The sequence below is a fragment of the Aphidius gifuensis genome, linkage group LG3 (genome assembly GCF_014905175.1).
Source record: "Aphidius gifuensis isolate YNYX2018 linkage group LG3, ASM1490517v1, whole genome shotgun sequence".
Taxonomy (NCBI): domain Eukaryota; kingdom Metazoa; phylum Arthropoda; class Insecta; order Hymenoptera; family Braconidae; genus Aphidius; species Aphidius gifuensis.
In genome coordinates, this window is record NC_057790.1 from 2,114,373 (window position 1) to 2,137,110 (window position 22,738).

The 22,738-nt window shown below is 27.7% G+C and overlaps 1 long non-coding RNA gene across 1 annotated transcript in view; it reads left to right on the forward strand.

Annotated features, from left to right (window-relative positions):
• The window catches only part of LOC122851392, a 44,401-nt gene extending 22,285 nt beyond the window's left edge, over window positions 1–22,116 (forward strand). Inside the window, exons 3-6 of the long non-coding RNA XR_006373685.1 lie at window positions 3,081–3,251; window positions 18,677–18,944; window positions 20,307–20,385; window positions 21,483–22,116. This is a non-coding gene — a long non-coding RNA (uncharacterized LOC122851392). The remainder of the gene's footprint in view (window positions 1–3,080; window positions 3,252–18,676; window positions 18,945–20,306; window positions 20,386–21,482) is intronic.
• Window positions 22,117–22,738: the final 622 nt, after the last annotated feature.

Sequence of the window (22,738 nt, forward strand, 5' to 3'; positions counted from 1 at the left end):
TGCTGCACAGTACCTTTTGAATTGAGTAGGTGGAATAAAAATAATAAAATATATAAAAAAAAATAACGTTGAAGAAAATAAATAGCATCATGATTTTGTGATTGTGTGTCGATAGTTTACGACGTTTCCGTTGCTGCATGACGAGGCGTTAAAACTTCAAGAATCCCATTCAGTGTGTAAGACTTACCGAACACACTTGGAACGTCACGTAAATGTTTTCTCGTAATTATTGGTTTTTACGATGAGTACCTCATATACAGGTGCGATAGGGATCTTCCTTGAATGGACCACCACCAACGAATACTCAATTTTACTTTTTTTTTTTTGCATTTTTTTATTTTTCCAATATTGTCTTACATGCACCATCTCCAATGATTTCATATTTATTTTTTTGCATATATCTGCATCATCAAATATACCATTTGTAAAATAAAAAAAAAAAAAAGTAATAATAATAATTTTCAATGTCTCAAATAAATTTTATGAATATGACACTCTGATTCATGCAATTTATTTTTGTGTATATTAAAAAAAATAATAATGTAACTTACAACAACATATATATATATATATATATATTTTCTCTGTAAAAAAAAACAGGTGATAAATGATTTGATGTCAACTGCAATTACATTTACAAAAACTCTTGTAATTAAGGATCACTTGACGATCATTAATTCGATCGTTGCATGGGCGTTTACATTTAATGTCTGAACGATTTACCAATCTCAAGTTGGACATCAAATGTCTCTTTTATATTCGCTACACACAACATCAAAATCATGATGATAATGATGATGATGATGATGATGGACAAAAAAATAACAAACGAGAGATAAATAAAAATATATAAACCAAAAAGAAACAAAGACAATAAGAAAATAAAAAATAAAATAAAAAAGTATATATGAGTACTTTTGCGAATGGCGCCATATTTCGCGGTGGTCATGGTGTGAGAAAACAATACTCGTTGAACGTGCTTTTGTCCATGGTATACAGGATATGGAACTTGAGAAGATGAGTACCGACTCGTAACAGTGAGATCATTGTGGATAAGATGGCGCCGTGGGTGGTCACCACAACGCACCCGTAAGTGGCAAAGGCATCAACTGACCCAAGTAACCGACGCGTAAGTACGCGGCCATTTCACAATTTTTACCCTTTTTTTTATTTTATTATCTTCTTTTTTGTGGCGTTTTTTATTTCCAACAACCATCGATATTAACGATCAAAAACAAAAGATATTATCAGTGAGAAAAATCTGTAAAGAATTTTTTTGTTTTTTTCTTTATAAAAAAAAAATAAGATATCATAGTGCGTAATATATATAATTTCGTAAGAATTTTTTCGAAAGGGAATTTTGAAAGGCCATCAGATTTGAATAGTACCTGTTGGATTTTTTTTGACGGCATATAATTAGGTATAATATTGAGTGATGCACCTGTATTAAATAAACCCAAATTTTGATATACCTGTCTTCACTTATGTCTGTGTATATATATGCTCTTGTTCCTCTTAATTTTCTCAAATAAAAAAATAAAAATAACACAAGAGAGACTCGACAAATAAAATGGGAACTACGTGTTCGGTTTCCTTTGTATTTCGCTACCTGTCTTGAGCCATCCTCTTCAAACTGTCTTTGTCTTAAAAACTTATACGGATGCCAGTGAATTTTTCAAATACATTTGTTGAAGGTTAAAGTGAGACAAACATATATTTTAAAAACACAAATTAAATTAAAAAAAAAAAAAAAAAATTCAATGCTTGGACCCTTTGGACAGATCTTTTTGATAGCACGACATTCTTGACCATTCATCAGACATTTGATAGTTCTACGTGTGGGTAAAAGCTGAATGTAGTGGAATTTTTTTCCAACCAATAAGAAATTTACTCTTTTCAATTTTTTATTTATTTTTTTTCATTCAAAATATTGTTGACACTGTGAGGTATACGCATGTGCGTCAAGTACATCGTTTGAATGTCGATGCATCACCGATATAACAAAATAATTTTTTATACAATTTCAAAACATATCCCATATACACAACCAAGGTCTGTGTCTCGACATTTTTATCATCTATCCACAAGCATTAACTATGTATTTTTTTATTCATTTTTTTTTCCTTCTCTTTAACATCAAGTATTTCTACATTTTGCATTTGTTATCACCCGGCTCATAACTTTCTTTTTTTCTCGTATTAAAAATAAATATAATATAATAAAGATAGTAATATAATGGACAAGTGATCAGAGAGTCTCTTAATAATATATACATATGAATATGACATATGTCAGCTGACTATATGTATAGTAAAATGAAAAAAATAAATTAAAAAAAAAATATTGGCAGTGAATGATGCTCCATCCGTTGGTGTTGATAAAAATGTACGTGCAACTATGAATAATTTTTTATTTGCAGATAATGATATAAATGAGATATGATGGTTAATAGTTGTTGTCGGGGTGCATGTACAAGTATCACTATAAATTTAGAGACGACCACACCATGTGGAGGAAAAAATTTAAGGGAGTTAAACGACATATGGGGCACGTGGACAAGATTTTACTGATAGCAAGCTCACTTCAATTGACTGCAATCAAAATGGTTAGATTACAATTTACAAAATGTACACTGTGACGATGTCCTATGAAACAAATAAAAATTAACAAAAAAAATGCCACACGCATATGCAGTGTCGATAGATTTTCAGAAATGATTACGAATGATGACATTAAATCAGTTAATTGTCATATGTCATTATTCTGATGAATTTTTTATCATAAATAAATATTCAGTTTAATTATACATACATAATTAAATTTTTATCGTACATCTTTATTTTTTTACTACTAACTCGCGAGTTTAAATTTTGAATGTTTCACATTTTAATTTCATTTTTTTCTATTTTATATTTTTCGTGACCTGTAGAAAAAATTCGGAGCTTTTCGCTGCAGCTTATTTCTAAGCATAATTTTTATGAAATTAGTCTTCAAGTATTTAGACAACACCAACAAATTATTATCCAAACAATTATTTATAAATCTTTGTTTAAGTTGAAGAAATATTATTGCTGTTACAGACATATTGGCAGCGACAATTGCAATTAATGACTAACGACATAAAACACAATAATTGATGGGAAATTTATGGAATAAGTGAGTCTGCAATAGACGGCTCTATCAGTCGTTTGATCAAGAAATCGATTTGAAAAGAGGTTTATCGAGTTATTGCAACAGGAAATTCTATTGGGGTAAGTGTTGAAAGGGGAAATATTATTTCAATGAAATAAAAAAATCAGTGATTCATTGATATTATCATTAACTTTTTTTTTTTTTTTCTTTTCACTCATTATTATTAATGTTTTTTTAAATTATTTTCTTTAATTTTTATTATACAGTTTATTTTTATAATTGTATATATATTTTATATTTAATTAGTTGGTTCATTCATGTTTTTATATACATTTATTTTTTGTAATATACTTAAGGTATGTATACTTTTCTAAATTTATGATTGAACGACCAATTACTGGATCGATTAAACGGTCAGTTGTCCCTCGTCACGGCAGTATTCGACTCGTCCGAATCAATTTCAAAGCCCAATATGGTAGCGTGCCAGGTAAACCCCAAGACCGGCTGCTAGTCCTTTTGTTTTTATATTTTTATTTTTTGGTTTTCACAAATTAATCGATTGCGTATTATAAATTTAGCCCGTATCGTGACAACGCTGAATACATACCAGTTTTTATATTTTTATATATACATCGTGTTATTTATACAATACAAGAGTCAGTTGGCACGAGCCAATAAATATATTTATCATTAATTTAGGATTCAACATTCTACCCTAAATTTTATTTTCTCTTTTTTAACCCCAATAAAAAACAAAAAATGAACAACAACAGACTTCGATCTAATTTCAATTCCAACAAATAAACATTTGATTTATGATTACAAGCTGGTATTTTCTCAAACTGCTGACAACTGTTGGTCACAAATAAATTAAACAAACTGGCATTACAATGCAATAATGCATACAAATATGCTATTCAAAAAAACATCAAATATTTATATTATCAAATCATATAAAAATCTTTGCCCAAAGCAAAAACAACCCAATGGATAAGATTCTTTAAATCTTTACCTTTTCAATTTTTTTTTTTTACATTATTTATTTTTTCTCCTCAGCATACGTAAACTAAAAAGAAAATAAACACGAAAACATGCAACAAACGCTGCGGGCAATGTTCTCAAGAATCCAATACAATAAAAAAAAAATGATAATAATAAAAAAATCTAGTTAAAAAAAAAAATTCCATCGAAAGACATCTCTATATTTTCCCAACAAGCCAAAACACATTCGAATTGAGATCGCACCGTAGGACATATTTTGTGTGTTGGTTGATATTGAAAGAAAAATAAGAAAACTTGCTCTGCAAAAGAAGTGAATCAAATAATAAAAATCCCACAGTCGAATATATATAAAAAATATAAAAAAGAACCAAGAAAGAGAGAATATTCTATTTAAATAAAAATAACAAAGCACCTTGCATTGTGAACTTGTCAAAGCTTGCATTCAGTAACCACCCGTTGGGATTTGAACATCATAATGAGATTATTGTAGGCGTTGAACGACAAAGAATGCAACAACTTCTATGATTTAAAAATAAATAAAAAAAAAAAAAAAAAACTTATATTTATATTTCAAGAACAGACGTATCTCAAATTTAATGTTACATTGCCAAACTAAAATACCACGATGGCATATATTTTATATTAAATTTTTTTCTCATCCATCGTAATATTATTTTTTTTTTTTTTTTTGCTTTATTGTCAAAGCACCGGAAGGTGTACAGCATAAACCACCCAAGGAGAAACATCATAAACTATATGACACATAATATTGATAATCTATGAGAATCAAATATTCAATGACATTTTAAATACAAAATATATATATAAACCTGTTTTGTGGTAAATAAATAAAATTTACATTACAATAGACGAAAAATTTTTTATTATTATAATATTAAAATTACTTGAAATATTATTTAATTTAATATATAACTTAATTAATATTAATTATGAATTTTAACGTTTCATAATAAAATTTATTATTTAAATGCCAAAAAAATTTTAGTGACTTATTTGTTAGCTGTCCAATTAGTTGAATAAATGAATCAGCCCTCATTGTAAGTAATTTTAATATGTTTTAATGATGCGTCCAGCTAGTGCCAGATGACTCTTGATCACTATCTACCCTCTTGCCACCAGCAGGCGTGTATGTTCATCATACCACCCTACCTCCTTCTCCCCCGCGTATCTATCATTGCAAGCACGTGCCAGTGTGGTGGTAGAAAAATATACGCACATGTGACGGAATACACGACAGCTCGTTATACAAATTTTTTTTTGCCATTCATGTATCGAAACCTCGATTTTCGATGCATGCGTTCAGCCTCGAAAACGGCATATTCCGGAACTTCTCCTGTCGGCGTAGTTTTAGACACTGCGAAAATTCTATACACTCTCGGCGTGGTAGAGAACTGTGTAGAAAATTTTTCTACACACTTCGAAAATTTTGTGCACTCCCGGCGGTGGATTAGCACCGGGGAAATAACATTATTCAAGAGTCACGTTGGCTTGATATTTTATTGTCGTGTATGTGTTTGTGTGACGTATGTTCGTTGGTCCTAAGTCAATAGACCACATTATAATGAATTCAACTGATTAATGTCATTATTAAATTTTAATTTAATTAATTGTTACATAATTGATTATAATTATTAATTCATTAAATATTGTTGTAAATTAAATTAATTATTACATATAATTAAATTGATTATTATGATCAATTCAATTGAATATTATTATAAACTAAATTAATTATTATTATTTATTGAACTGATTAGTATTATTAATTAAATTGATTATCATTATTATTTATTGGATTGATTATTATTATTTATTAAATTGATTTTTATTGTTTATTAAATTAATTGATATTATTGATTAAACACTTTTTATTTTGATTTATATGATTATTACATATTGATTTAATTGATTATTATTGTTTATTAAATTGATTATTATTATTGATTTAATTAATTATTATTATTATTAATTTAATTGATTATTATTATTATTTATTGGATTGATTATTATCATTTTTTAAATTGATCTTTATTGTTTATTAAATTGATTATTGATATTAATTTAATTAATTATATTGATTTAATTGTATTATTGCTTATTAAATTAATTGATATTATTGATTAAATTAATTTTTATTTTTTAATTTAATTGATTATTATTATTGATTCAATTAATTATTATTATTAATTTAATTGATTATTAAAGTCATGCATCAAAATCTCGGTTCGAAACATTCAAGTGTGTAACTCGGGTATAAAATTGAGAATTGATGTGTGAGCTGCAAGCGCGCACCCACTCATCCGCAATTCTCAATTTTCTGCCCTCGTTATACAAATTTTTTTATGGTTTGTTTTGCAGGTTTATGAATTTTTTCTTTTGTTATTTTTGTAATTAAATATACTAATTTTTATAATTTTTTATTACTACTATTTAATAGCTATAAAAGCTTTAATTTTTTTTAATTTTGCAAGGAAGTTATTAATTATTTATATAGTCAAATAAAACATTAATTTGATTGTTGAATTTTTATTGTGTTTTCATTTTTTATTTTTGATAGAAAAAGTGGTGATTGTTTGCTATCACACAATTCGCAATAAAATAAATAAATTATAAAATATATGGAAAAATATTTAAAATGATTATTTGACACTTGTAATAATTGAAGCTATATCCATGACCTTTTCGCGTATTTCACAAAGCAGCTATTATCGATAGATTTATGATCGCAGTGAATTATCTTCACCCAGTGTGTCTTCCGGCAAACGGCGGCACCCTTTGCGGTTCATGCAACACATATATGTGAATATACTATTTTTTATTTTATTTTATTTTTACATACTTTTACTTATTTTAAATCTACGCGGTTTTAAAATCGAGTCACGTGAAACGCTTTTCCACGTGGTTTAACCACACAGTGTATATACACACACGATGTTGTATTGCAATATAATAGTAGGCGAGGTCGTGTTGTTGTTCCAAGACTATGTCGGATGAGTTTTGTCATCTGCAGATAATTGAGAATGACAAACGTTCCTGTATGGTATCGTGTCGGCTGCCTTGATCTCAACCCCAACATCTGATTTTTATTTCTTTATTTTCTTTTTTTTTTTTTATCATTCAAAATTGTATAATTTCATTGAAATATATTTTTTTTCTAGATGGAAAATTATTTTTAAAAATCACTAAAGTTTTAACGTGCAATAGAGTGTTGATTGTTTTTTTTTTCCTTGATAATGATGACAAATTTATGAAAATTGTTGAAATAAATTTAGTCAATTTACCTGCAGCTCAGTAATATGCCCAAGTATAAAAAATATTTTCACAACAATGTAAAATGCAAATGATCAATGTCTGTATAGTGATTTTGTGTGTGAATAATCAACATATAACAGACACTGTGATATTATGAGATAGAAATTATTATTACGAGCGTGGGATGATTTTCCAACATGTATTTACGCCATGATGTGATTAATCGAGCTATCCACAAAAAAAAAAAAATCATAATACATCCTCAATATAAATTTTCATATACAACAGTTATAAACTCTCCTTTAAACTCCATATAGATATTCCTCTTTTTTTCTTTTTGAACCTTTCAATAAACACATATAAAATTGTTGACATAAAAACAAAGAAAATTTTTCAAATAAAAGAAAAAGAAATTACAAACTTCAAAGAATATATATATAGTTAAGGAATTTCATGTGATTTGAATAACCTTAATTAGCTATTTGTATTCGAAAAATGATAAAAAAATAAAATAAAATAAAATACAAATAGAGAATGAAATCAAGAAGTCGATAGATTTGCAATTCTCGAGTAAATGTGTCTCTTGCAGTTGTAAACGTTCTAATCTTGGAGCAATTCTCGTGTGCACTCGATCCACAAATTATTCGTCGTGTTAACGGGTGTATTTCTGCGCCTAGTATTAACTCAAGAAGTAACTCGGTATATCTTAACATATATATATATTGTATGGTAAAAACCATCGACATCTTCTTTTCACGCTCTGTATTTTCTTACGTTCCAAGAACGCGTTCAAAGATATCTCTCGTCTTCTTGAATGTCTCTAGTCTCGTATGCCACGATCAGTGTAGTCGTTCAGCACAGTGTCTTTACTTGTTGTTTTTTTTGTTTTTTTTTTTTCTTAGTTATACTGAATTCAAACAAGCTGCACACTATATGTAAAAAAACCAGCACGTGTTTGGTTACTGTCCATATAAATGCCTGTATATCTGCAAATGGAATGAAACTTGAAATGAGAGGAACACAGCGAAGAAACAAATCTACGAAGGGGGTATATATGTATAAAAATAAACATTTATAAGATGAAGAATGAAATTGTGGTTTGTATGAGAGAGTCAGAGAGGAAGAGGTCATCTGAGGGTTCCAGTTAAGGGGCACTCTCGTTTGTTTCTCGTTTCAAGTCACATCGGCTCCGTGCAGCCGTGAAACGAGTAGGTCGTGCCTTCGTACTACCTTTTTTTAACTAATTTTTTTTATTTTTTGTTTTTTATTATTTATACTATCTTCAATCTTTCACCGTCCACCTGTATTCCTCGTATTGTCAGGCGAATGGACTCACTGCTGCAGTGCATATACATATATACACCGTGAGAATTAACGAGACTTGTGAATGTAAATCGTTGTCACACATATCAAATGTAAACAGATGAGCTTTTTTTTTTTTTTTCATTAAAAACTTGATTTTTTGAAAAAGTTTTCTTGTTTTTTTTGGTATTGTGTTTCCTGGTTCATCACTGTGATGACAAGAAATAACGTCAAGAAAAAAGAAGGAAAAATAATAAGAAACTGGAAAAAAAAAAAAAAAATGAGTTCACTTGAGTGAGAGACAGAAAATGAAGGAAATAATATCATTTGCTGGACACGTTTTGACTTGATGAGAGTAAACCCACGGTATGAAAAGTGATTATGATGTGCCCCACCGGTAACTTCGTGATACTGCTCAATCTTCTTGTGTATATGCTAAAAATGTAGATGGGTTTTAAAAAGTTTGATGACCGAGAAGAGATTCTTGAAAGTAGCCATGATTCATTTTACTTTATTTATTTAATTTTTTTTTTCTTTTTATTTTATATTCTGTAATCTAGAGCCATCATGATTAAATCTGGTAAAGTTGAAAGTAGAAATGTACATATAATGTAAGGTGTATAATTATAGAAATGATTCTTGCGTTGGTTTTTTTTTCTTTTTTCTTTTTTTTCTATACAGAGATAGTTTATTACCAAATACTTGCGACATTAAAAGAAATATATATAGGATATATCTTCATAGCTCAGGGCCAATAAATATAAAATATGTTAGTTTCATATATTTAAAAAGAAAGGAGACAATCTTTTATTACAACTTTATCTGTCATCTACATGTCTTGGACAATGGAAGAGACCTACAACGATAATCGTAAAAGAGATGTTAAAGAAATATGTAGTATAAATTTTTTTTTGTTATAATAAACTTGTGGTTATATTTTAATCCAAACAACACAAGTGTTCTAGAAAGAAACAAAAAAATTAATCGACATTTTTTCATGATACCACATACACTCTCATACATAAAGTAAAGAAAAAAAAAAAAATTAATATACAACTCTTCAACAAGGTGAAAGCAGAACATAGTTGAATAGTTTTTCACATGATGAACGACTTTTCAATTTTCAATTAGGGTCAACCACATAATATACATAAAAAAAAAAAAACAAAAAAAAAACAAACGCACCTGCCTTGACTTTTGATTTCAAATATAATTTTTTTCTTTAAACTTAATTTTTTTTTATTTACAATCTGTGCTCATGCAACAGTAAGCATTCATATAAATATTAAATATATATATATAAATATATTCGAAGAAGAAACAACCGCGCCCATGAACGCGACAGCCCGTTAAGCCCACTTCGCCCTCCGCCCCGTTGTGATATCATCAACAAATGCAAAACAGAAGGTAAAACCAAGAAATACAAGACAGTGCTTTATAAATATATATATGTTTGATATTTTCTCTCTCACTCTCTCTCTTATTATTATTATATTTTTACTTTGTTTTTATTTATTTATTTATATTTTTTAATATTGAGCATAGCTTGAGGGATATATTCTTTCTTGACTCTCCATTCCTGTTGTTATTTTATTTATTTATTTTTCATCTTTATCCAGTTTTGGTGTGCGTGATGTTACTTGTGCTTCTGAGCTGACTGCTGAATGCTTCTGCTGTGCTTGCACTTCATGGCCCTCACATGAAATTATATATACCCTCGCACTTTTTAACTCTCACATACATTGAGAATAAGTCACTTTGTGTGCCAATGAATCGATTGAGATACCGTTGAATTCAGACTCATCAGGGATTTATGACTTTTAGCCCTAGAGTTATATGACCTGAAGACATGCTCATTTTATTCATTTGCAGTTTGATATGTGCAATCTTTTTATCTTGATTTTATTTTGGTTTTTTTGTGTCTATGATTCAATCAAGATTGACTTGTTCTTCCAATCACACTCGATTAATGATAAATCATTTTTTTTAAATTCTTATTACCATTTTATAAATTGATAAAAATGATAAATATATAAACCACAAAGTTTCGATGATAATCAAAATAACAAAGGTCATTGAATATACTTGAAATAATCGTCAAATAAAATATTCCATCGTTTAAGTATATAAAAAGAGGAAAAATAAATTTTGAAAAAAAAAAAAAAATCACTACATCCTTTTCTGACGAGTTACTTTCCGGCTCGTGCTCACTCATCCAACACTTATTCGTGATGAAGCAAACGTGACGATCGTCATCTTTCTAGATCACCCTTACTTCCCTATTTTATTTTTTTTATTTTTTCATATAATATAATATTAAATATATATATACAATGGTACATCATGTAGTGTGGTTTAGACCGTACCTCGAATACCAAGTACTGATGATGTTTGATGATGGGAATATGCACAGTACGTGTGGAATGGGCAAGTCAGGAAACGAGGGCACTCGAGGATGTCAAAATGATACAGTCAAAGGCCTACTTTATTAATAGGAACAGTTGAATGTCTGTCACGCCAGGTTGATAATATTTCACTACATTGGTCAACGCCCAACATTTTTTTAAAATCTTTTTTTTCTTCTATCATATTTTTTTAAATAAACATCTCAATTTTTTGCTTTGCTTGATATAATAATATATCTATTATTTGTAATACATGATGTTAATGAATATCATAAATCATTATGATTTTAAATATCCATTCATTCAGATGAATGACTGTCCGACAATTGCAACAATTTATTTAAATATAAAGACACTTTGAATATTATACGATAAGAGTATTTTTGCGGATGAGCTGGTGCTGTTGTCCATGACGATTGACGATTGACGATGGCACACCTATACATGAAATATATTAAATACATTTCATAATAACATCGAAGGATGTCCGTTGACGTACCCTCAATTATTCAAGTGTCTATAGACACTTATGAATATTACAAGTGGCCTCGAGTGCAAAAAATCTACCTGATCATATGTCAGCTCACGCATCATATTTAATTTTAGAATCAAAGATATTTATTTCAACTATCATCATGATCATCATGTTGAATGTCTTTTTCAAATATACATATACTATGTGTACTATACAATTAAATGAAATATTTATTTATAAATATTTAAATAATTTACATGCGGAGAAAAAAAAAAAAGTAAATAAATAAAATAATTTAGTGTGTATTGCTTGTGGCAAAATTGTTGAATTTTTATCGCAGCAATGTGACTATAAGTTTCGGATCATTTCAGAGAGCACTCCATTGAAAAATAAAAAATAAATATATATATAGCAGTGCGGTTTGGAGCCGCATGGTTCATGTCGCCGGTATCTTTGTCGGCATAGCCGGTTCTTCATCATCATTTTGCCGATATACAATATAAAAGACTAAGAAAATCAAGAAGCCTGAATGAAAGACGAAGCGCATATGGGTATGTGGATATCAAATACACACGATTAACGTATATTTTGTTAATTTTTGATGTACCTGCCCTGAATCTTCACAGTCACAACCTGCTGGTAATAAAAAAATAAAATAAAAAAACCTTAAATATTTCATGATATTAATGAACGCATCAATTTAACCAACAAACAAGATAATAAACATCTTTTCAAAGCACATGTTACTCACGTTTTATTTATTTTTATATTTTATTTAAATTTATTATTATTATTTACTTTTTTTTAATTTCATTCAAATGTTAAGCAAAGTTTCTGTACAACATATCATGAAATTTCGGTTGCTATTGAGGACACTGATTGCCAAGATGTTGTCAAATAAAATACCAGTTATTAATCGTGAATTGCATATCAGTAACCAGTAGCTGATTGTATCGAATTTCAAGCAAGCATGGCCTCCATTTGGCATGTTTATTTATCGGTAACACTTAATTTATTTATTTTCATTTTATACAATTTCGAATTAAAAATATCAAAATGACACTTTATATAATTTCCAATATAATTTTTTGAATATACAATTTAATATCCATAGAAAATAAATTTAAGAAAAATAAAAAAATCAATCAAAATTAACTATAAAAATATTTGGACAATGATATTGATATTTTTCTTATTTTTCTATATATAGAAGACAAATGAATAATATAATATTTGCCAAGTGTACTTAGACAATAAGTGGTGGTGTCTTGTGTTCATGAATAATATACGTTTTAAACAAAAGCACATTGATCATATGGCCAAGTCGGCATCTTGGATAAGTTTAAGCACATGATATTATTTATATTATTTATATTATTAAATATAAAAAATAAAATAAAAAATACTGATCGGGTGCCGGTCATCTTCTTTCTATAAAACGACAACACACAGCGTTGCTTTCAGGGTGGTCTTTTCATGGCTGGCACATACTGGACAAACGGCGACAACACGAGCAAGTTCTTCAGCATGTGCATTTGAATCATATGTATATATAATACTTACCAACTGTGTGTGCAACCAACGACGTCATAAACAAATGGCTGACATATTAGAACTAGAAAAAAAAAATGAATTATAATATAAAAAAAAAATGATATTATGTTTTGATGCATATATTGGTGTCTGTTAAATAACAAACACTGAGGGGTAGAAAAACATGAAAAGATAATAAAAAAAATAGTTCATAAGTCCACCAAGTTAATGCGGTATCCTTTTATGAAACTTGATATTTAAAAAAAAAGCTATATAGTGTCTCTCTTGTGTCAACTACTCCACCCACACAACGTTTATAACCCGTCGAGATAACACAACAATAATTCAAATATATTTCACGATATAGACGTGCGCGTGCACCACATCAGCATCAACATATTGACATATTAGTCACGCGGTAATATTCAATGTTGATATACATTTTAAATTATATATTAATTTATTAAGCTAGAAGATCTAGCGATTGCTCTATGTATATATTGACTATGGCGCCAAATTAAATTTGTTAAATATATTTAGCTTCTGCATATATTATTGTAATATTTAACACAGATTAAATAAATAATACTTGATTCTTGGTTATATTAAGACAAGTAATTTATTTTTTATTAAATAACTAAATAATAATAGAGCAAAATAGAGAAAACAATATTTACTTTCTATGTTTTGTTAACTAACAATGAATAATTGTTTAACAACATTTAAAAATTATTATTATGCAAGTTAATTTTTATGGAAGACAATGTAAATGCGCATTTAAACTTTCATTTGTATCAATATATTTTTTATTATATTTTTTTAGGTCTCTTTCAACGATCATTAACATATCAACTTTCAGCTTTTAAAATTTATTTCGACGTATGTTTTGTCAATTCATCATAATTATTATATTTTTAATTTATCATTATTTATTTGCTGATAAATATCTGGTAGATAAAGCTATTTGATAAATAGACCACCCTAATAAATTATTTTTTTTTTTGTCAATGAGGGTTAAACACAAGAAGTAATTAAATACTGTCATGTACAACTGGCGTGACTCGTGATCATATAGTAATGTCAGAAGTAACAACTTTCATCGACTACATGCTGATGTTGAAGATCGCTTGAACCACCATGAATTCTGATTATTGATTCACTGCAATGATATAATTTTATCTGTCTTTATTTTAAATCAAATATTAAAAGCCATTTCTGATAAATTTTATCATTATTTAATTTTTTTTTTAAATTTCTTTAAAAGATTATTTATATATTTAAAAAAAAAATATTTGCAATACTCTGGTACACTAAATTATCAAGTGTAATTCAATGAAACTGACTATGTAATGACATGAGAAAAATAATAAAAAATAAATTGAATAAGTATAAAGAAGTAAGAATAAAATGGAGTCAAGATAGTTCCTCGACTTGTCTTATACTCTTCAGTGCATATAGCTATTCAAATATATACACTAGGTTTGCGTGCGTGTATTGACTATCGCGTGTGACAACGAGAAAATAACACGCGCGTCGAAAGATCTCCACTCTATTTCGAGCAGGTTGCTTATATATATATGTATATCTGTATCCATGAAGTGAATTTTATGCACTGGATTGGTATGCCGCGCCTTTAGTCAACGATACGCAATTTTACTTGCAAGTATAGTGAATATAAACATTCATTATTCTTTTATTTTTCATCTCATTTTCAACATTTATTCCTATTAAACTTATTTTTCCACAATATATTTTAGTTTCCTTGAATATATTTTTTATTTATATTTATTTTGCTATTATATGTTAAAGTCGGTTTGGTGAATCTTACAAGTGGTGATGATCAAAAGATAGGAAAATGTATATATTCTTCTTGTGTTGCACGATTTATGTCAACGCCACACAGTTGAGCCAAAAGATTCAAGACCTGTCCACAACATCTTCTGTACAATCGGACTAATTTTCTCGTCGTTCAATATACACATGCTTTGAACTTATAGTACTACTATAACTTTAGATACTGTATTCAATTGGATGGGTAGTTCAAGGTATATTTTAACTTTGCTGACTTCATTCGATTTGTGTTTTTTTTTTTTTTTCACCTTTTATATATTTCTCTCGCGTACAGCACAATTACCTGACATCTGTAGAGGAACACCGATCAGAGGTAAACTGGCAATGATAAAATATAAAAAGTAAGGAAAATAAATTTTTTTTTTTTTAAATCTGGAGAGTGTACTCGTGCTGGAATTCACTGCAACGACTAAACCGATTTATTTATCAGATTTGTCCACATAATGATGCTGAAATTCTTTCCGTTATTCGGATGGGATTTAAATGGAGTAATCGACAATTTAGATAATTAGTGGAGTATTAAAAAGTTGTATTGATTGAAAGTTGAAAGATAAGTTTTATTGGACCACTTTTATTATGCTAATTAAATTGTATTTCTTGATAAGAAATGGAAAAAAATTATTTTCCCTTTTTTTACTGAAAATATTGGATATGTTTTATATATTTTTACTCGTTTTTTCATCATTGGAAATCAGCATATGGAGATTTAAAGTTTTTTTTTTTTCATATAAAATTACATTCTGTGCACATCATTTAATTTTATCAGACATATATTGAAGAAGTCAGTTAATATAATCTAAAATTGACTTGGGTGATCCAATACAACATCATAAAAGACAACAAAATCTTGATTTTATCACTTAAATAATCATCACGATTATTGGATTTAAATTGAAGCGACAATTTTGCCAATGAAATTCTCAACTTTTATTATTATTATTGGTATTTATTTATTTATTTATTTTTTATTCAACACTGATATATGTTGTTCATTGACCAGACCAATTGCAATACTTTTTTATTATTTTTATTTATTTTTTATTTTATCCACAAGCAAGATTTAAAGCGTGAAAACTTGTTCGACATATAGTATGGCAACCACATCGTTTGCCAAGATTCTTCCATCTTTTCCTCGGTTCATTCACACAATTTATACCAACATCCTGATTTATGATTTCACAAGTTTCAACGATATATATATATAGCATAACTATACTATCCGGTAATCTAAGACTATTGATAAGACTGGTCAAATAAACTTGTGAATATCATGTCGTTATATCAAATGTTAAAAATTGGCGCCACTATATTTTTTTAAAATAAATAAATTAAAAATATAAAAACACACATGGTGCCCTTAATTATAATTTTTTATTATTAAATATATATTTTATCATCGTCATAATTAAATTTAATTATTAAAAAATATAATTAATATAGCAATAACTTGCAAGTCTCAGTAAAATTAAAAAAAAATAAAATATATATTTATTTTTTACTCCAGAAAATAAAAAATAAATTTAATAAATAAAATGATAAAGAAGACGACATGTAGATACTAGCATTAAAAATGTTTATGAGAGACATAAATACAACATTGAGTAGGTCAATCCGACCGGTACCACATTTGTTCATATCCAACTTATAATAAAAAATTACTTTTAAGAAGAAAAAGTTCTTGTGTAAAATAATGAGAATATGCGTGTTCTTATATACATACATATACATATATTATATAGTAAACCAATCACTGAGCTTTTTTTTTTTTTTTAAATAAAAAAAAAAAAAAAAAAACAAGTATCCCTATAAAAATCGTAACTTTATTAAGGAAATTTTTTTCCTTTTTTTTTTTTTAAACCAAAAAATGTTTACTTGGAAATTTTTTGAAACTGCAAATACATATATGAAAGAAAAAAAAAAAAAGAGGTAAAAATAAAATAAAAAAAATAACTTGTACATTATATATTTCAATGATTCGCCTGAAGGGTACCACGGTGTGAACGTACTTTATTGATTTACCCCGATTTATCTTTTTCCGTCTTTAAATTTCTCCATTCGTTTTGCTACTCTCCTTCAATTTAATACATACATATCGCCTTAACTTACATTTAATATATTCAATATGTACAAGTTTTTTCAAGGCGACAAATCTCATTGGCCACAAATACCCTCACACAGCTTCAGGGGTATTACTCTTTTTTTCTTTTTTGTCCAGTGACGTATTTTCATGTTGATCATATAAGTGAGTTTGTTGTGCTGATTGTTGTCGGATTTTCATTATTTAATTTATACATATTTATTTAAACACTGATTGTCGTTGTATATGTTATATCAAAATGTATGGTTGTATATATATTGAGGCTAATCATGGCTACCTTCAATCGTTTTGCATATTCAACAGATATACACACTTGAGGACTCATCTACTTTACATGTTACAGATATATGCATACCTGACAATATCTTGCTGGAAATTTTATTCAGTAACTCGATCAAGCTATATGTATGTGATACAACTTTAACAAGATGATTCCAGGTGAGCATGTATCGATTTGAAAATTCATTACTTGTCATATATACTAGTTTATTTAAACTCCAACTCGCTTTATCTTATTCGTACTTATTTTATTATTTTTTTTGTTTCGGATGATACTCGAGAGGGTTAATTAATTCACAATATCGGATGCTGAAGATTGTCTTTACAACAGCTGCTTTGAATTAAAAAAATATTTATATTCCTGATATACTCTTTGGTTATCTGATTTATCTTGATAACAGAAAAAAAATAAAAAAATTATTTCGATCGTATTCACGCCTATATTGCTATTGGCAATAATTCATGAAATTGAATATTTAACTGTATTTGATTTAAAAATAATAAAATTAAATCAGTTAATAATAAAAATTATAGATAAATAATAGAATTAAAAAATTTATTTGAGAATGTAACATTTATCAAATGTTATGATGTCTGAAGATGGTGAAGTAGATTGAGCATGTGCTGACATCAACAACACTGCGTCATTTTAATATACAACATGCGTGAGAATAAAATGGCAAATGTGTACGCACATTTATATGATAGTTCAAAATGGACATAGTCTCATATATCTGCATATACTGCAGCTATAGAATTAAAGATGCGGCTTGCAAGACTCGTTGATCATGTCTTGCACGTCTACACAGTAGATTGATTTATCACACGCCACAAGACAGATTGCTGAGCGTGCCAAGCGCGGCGCTTGTCTTTCCTTCTCTAACTTTAATTCACAAGAGTTAAATGTATATATATATAAAACCATCTATGAGATGATAAAAAAATTTTCAAAAAAAAAGTAACGAGAATCTAAGAAAAACTTGGTGAAAGAAAATACTGACATATACAAGAACTTAACTCTGTTTAAACACCAAGATGTTTACGCATCTCTTCATCCTCTTGATATATGTCCACCCAGCTTGTTTTTACATTTTTTTATTTTTATTTATTATATACACACATGTATAAATCATTTAAATTTTTATTTCAATTTTATGGATTTTAAAATAAGTGAAACAAATCTACATCTAGTCAGACACATCTGTTTCATATATTATATATATTTTTTTTTTCATCCTTTTAAATCCTTACAAAAATTGAAATATAATATCAAATTTTTTAAAAATATTTTCATCCTTAAAAGATACTTTTTTTTTTTGTTTACAGGATATTCACATAATTAAATACGCAGATTATAATACAGCAAGGAAAAGAGTTCAAGGAACTCTTGTTGTATCTAGACGCACGTGTTACACTTCAACAGCATCAAAGAGTTAACTATCCATACAGTTAAGCAACATGATCAACACAGTGAGGATTGGTATTCAGAGTACCAAGTCCAGAGTATGCTTGTGTTACTGGGTGGCAAAAGGCACCGGTTGAAAAAAAAATAAAAATAAATATATAATAATAAACAGCAACACAACGTGGCAAGGTGAGCATATACAACAAGGGGGATAAGTAGAAGGCAACGTGTCCAGTACCTTTTTCAAATTGCCAGATAACAACTTGATAATGAATCCATTGACCCATGGGGTATATAAACTGGTGAAGGTTTCTGGTCATTTTGCCACTTGGAGAGTTTAGATATACATATACATTGTATTAATGTCGTAATGCCATTTGGTATTTGGATCCTTGTCACATTGAAGGTGGCTTGAGTTTATATATATTATATACATTAAGAGTGGGGAATATAATGTGATCTTGGCTTTATATAGCAAGTGAGTGTAGAGAAATGTGGGGATCATTATAGTGATTAATGCCGATTGTAGAATATGATAGCGCTGATTTATCGATGTCAACCAACAAACGTGATTTGCGCACATTGTGGTGACGAGATAAATTGTCTGATGGTTATTTACTATTTATATTTAATATTTTTAATATACATTTATATATGATCATCAAACTTTAATGACAATTGTTGAAATATTCTTACGTTTTTTTAATTTTTTATTATCATTTGAAATTTGAGTAGAGATATTTATTAAATATTATTTTATATATAGTATATTATTTTAATTCAAGTATATATAATATATTAATAAAATACATTGTGGATCTTGTTACAATGAATTTTCTGTTATATAAACTTATAATGTTGACTTGTTTAGCTTAAACTATACCGCAACCGTTACAATATACTCTTGCACGAGTTACCAAGGTACCGACTGTATGATACCACTTATCTGTCTAGTAAAATTCAAACATAGCGTCGGCTAATGTATTCTAAATACGGTATAATTTATACTGAAAATAGAAAACAAAATAAATAAAAAAACCAGCAAAAAGATGCTTAAATGTTTTTGAGGTGTATATAGCAATGAAAAAAATTAAAAATATATTAATGAAACTTTGTGAGGCTGTGTGATTGTTGAAGAATTCAAGTTAAATAAAACATACTGAGGCCGCCCACCAAGCACAATTGAATGGCATCTTCGTGATTTCATTATCATTTTAATTTGTTAAATTGTTTTCTTTTAGTAAATAATATTATGATTTTTTTTTTCTGAGTTTGATGAAGACTTTTAAGGTGCTCAGGTTTAAAAATGAGATGTGTTCGTTATGGACACAACAGCAAAGAGGATATAATGATACTGGTTAATAGAATAATAATATTTTATTTTAATATGTACAATATATATTTATTTTCATGTTGAGGCTACATGACTGTATACAGAAATGATGAACGAATGAAAATGACTTTTGCACGATTTTACATTTAAATATTAAAGATTATGTTGTTTATTTTTTTTTTCTTTTATTCACAATCAATTTATTATTTTTGTTTCAGGCTTTCTGTGAGCAACAACGGCAGCAACAACAGTAAATATATAAAAAGTAAATTATCAAAGTATCAAATTGGTTAATCGGTGAGTATATATTCAGACGTCTTCAAATATTATATCAACTTAATATGTCAATATAGCGTGAGACTAAATAAAATATGATCGAAATCGCGTGCCTACAATATTGCCAATAAATCGATATTTTATATTTTTATTACCACACGTGGGTGATATAATATAAAAATTATCTCACAAAGATGTCTTCATAAACATTTTTTTTTTTTTTAATCAATAGTCAATGAAACATATACTTATTTAAATTATTTTTATATATTATTATATTTAAAATACATTTTTTATTGACAAATTGAGGTCATTCAATGCAGTTAATTATTATTGTAGTTAAATATATATATTTATTTTTTAATAAATATTTAACAAGTCATTGATTTATCACCGCATATCTATTTTTGAATAATTTTTAAGTATTCCAACTGTTTTCTTTTAAATGATATTGCAATTGGTTTAACTTGTTTTGTTATTATCTTTTTACCAATCATTAATCAATTTTAATAATTTTTTTTTATTTTACATCATTGTTGATATATATCTCTCTTGCTAAACTGCATAAACAATTTCGGCACAATAACAAATCAAAGTAGGTGTATTGTGAAAGTATTTAACGAGCTAATTTTAACGAAAAATCAATCAATCAATTGTCTGTTTTAATACTATCATTATTTTTATTATTGTAATGATTATTTGAAATGAAAAAAAAAGTTTTTTTTTTTCTTCTTTTTTAAATATATATTATATTAAAAAAGTGATGATCATGTAATCTATTGTGAGATGTCTTGACTTCCGTTTTAATATCAATAAAAATAAATAAAAATCGTAATAATAAATGTCAATAATATTTATATGGTGTAATAATATTTCATAATATAAAATGTCGTGAAATTAGGAAATTGAATGTCAATATGTCATCATAAATAATACTAATTTGAAAGTTTTTTTTTATCATTATTTTTTATATTAAAAAATATTTTATAATCACAAAAGAAATTTATTATAATTATTTGTTTTTTTTTTTTTTTAAATTTGATGTGTATTTTTATACCGATTTAAAATATAATATGTAATTTTTACAATATTCAAATATTTTTCTTTTCATTTGACAGATATCACTTGAAGAAATTTTTCGGATCTGCATTGAAGCTTACATTGAAGAGATTACCTTCATAAAATATAACTAAGATCTTGTGATTTTATGCCGTTACCTCACACGATGTTACTGGTCAGGTCATTGTGGCTGTTAAAACGTGGCCATCACTGATGAACAAATGTATGTATATTGTATATATATATGTATATATTAAAATTGACTCGTGGGTGGTGATGGTTGTCTCGTGTGTTGGCCGCTGAATAATATGTATAAGCAGGTGGATGAACCAAAGACACTACGGGGTCGCTATAACATGCTCGATGATTCATAATTTAAATAATAGTTTGGATCATGTTGCCTACGCTTAAAACTTTACTGATTAAACATAAAATAAAATAACAATAACAACAACAACAAAAACAAGAAGAAAACAAAGTAGAAATAATTATTATTTCAATGAAATTGTTGTTGGAACACGTCGCATCGTTAAGAGACTATACTGAGACTTAGACTTAAATTTTATGACCAGGTAATTGAACACCCATATGCTTCGTCGACTGATTTAAACAGCCATAATACGAATAAAGCCAGTGTCTATAGACAACAAACATATTCTTCAACCATATTAATTCTTTTTTTTGTTTTTCATTTAATTTTTTTTTTCAACTCTTTTACACCCCATAAAAGTTGTCTATGTCAAAGTTTAACATTTGACTGTCTCAGTATTATAATTAAGTCTTTAAACAAGATTTATTTTTTAATTTTCTCCAATAACATTTTAAATTTTTTGTTTTATTTTTTTTGGGTTTAATGTTTTTTTTTTAATTTTTTTTTTTCAAGAGGCTATATATATATACGAAATTTGAATGATTATTGAATATATATTTAAGTTGTTGGAATGTTGAGGTACTTATTTTTATGTTTATTTTGTATAGATAATCCACAACTGATATACAAGACAAGATATGTGGGTGGGGTATATCCCATATGCTTGAGTAACACTTGTGATTAAGTGATGCTATCTTTTTTAACAGGGGGGAAAGATGGGGTTTATTTTTCTGCGTTCATAAACGCACCTGTACGTATATCTTCTTGGCAACGCCCTCATTGTCTTCTTCCTTATACACTGATCATTCCATGAACCTGTTTGTTACATGAATCAAACACTGACTCTGACCAATCTTATATATTTTATCAACAAAAATCAATTTTAATAACTGATTTCTCTATCTATTGTATTATTTTATTTTTTTTTTTTCCTTTTTTTATGTC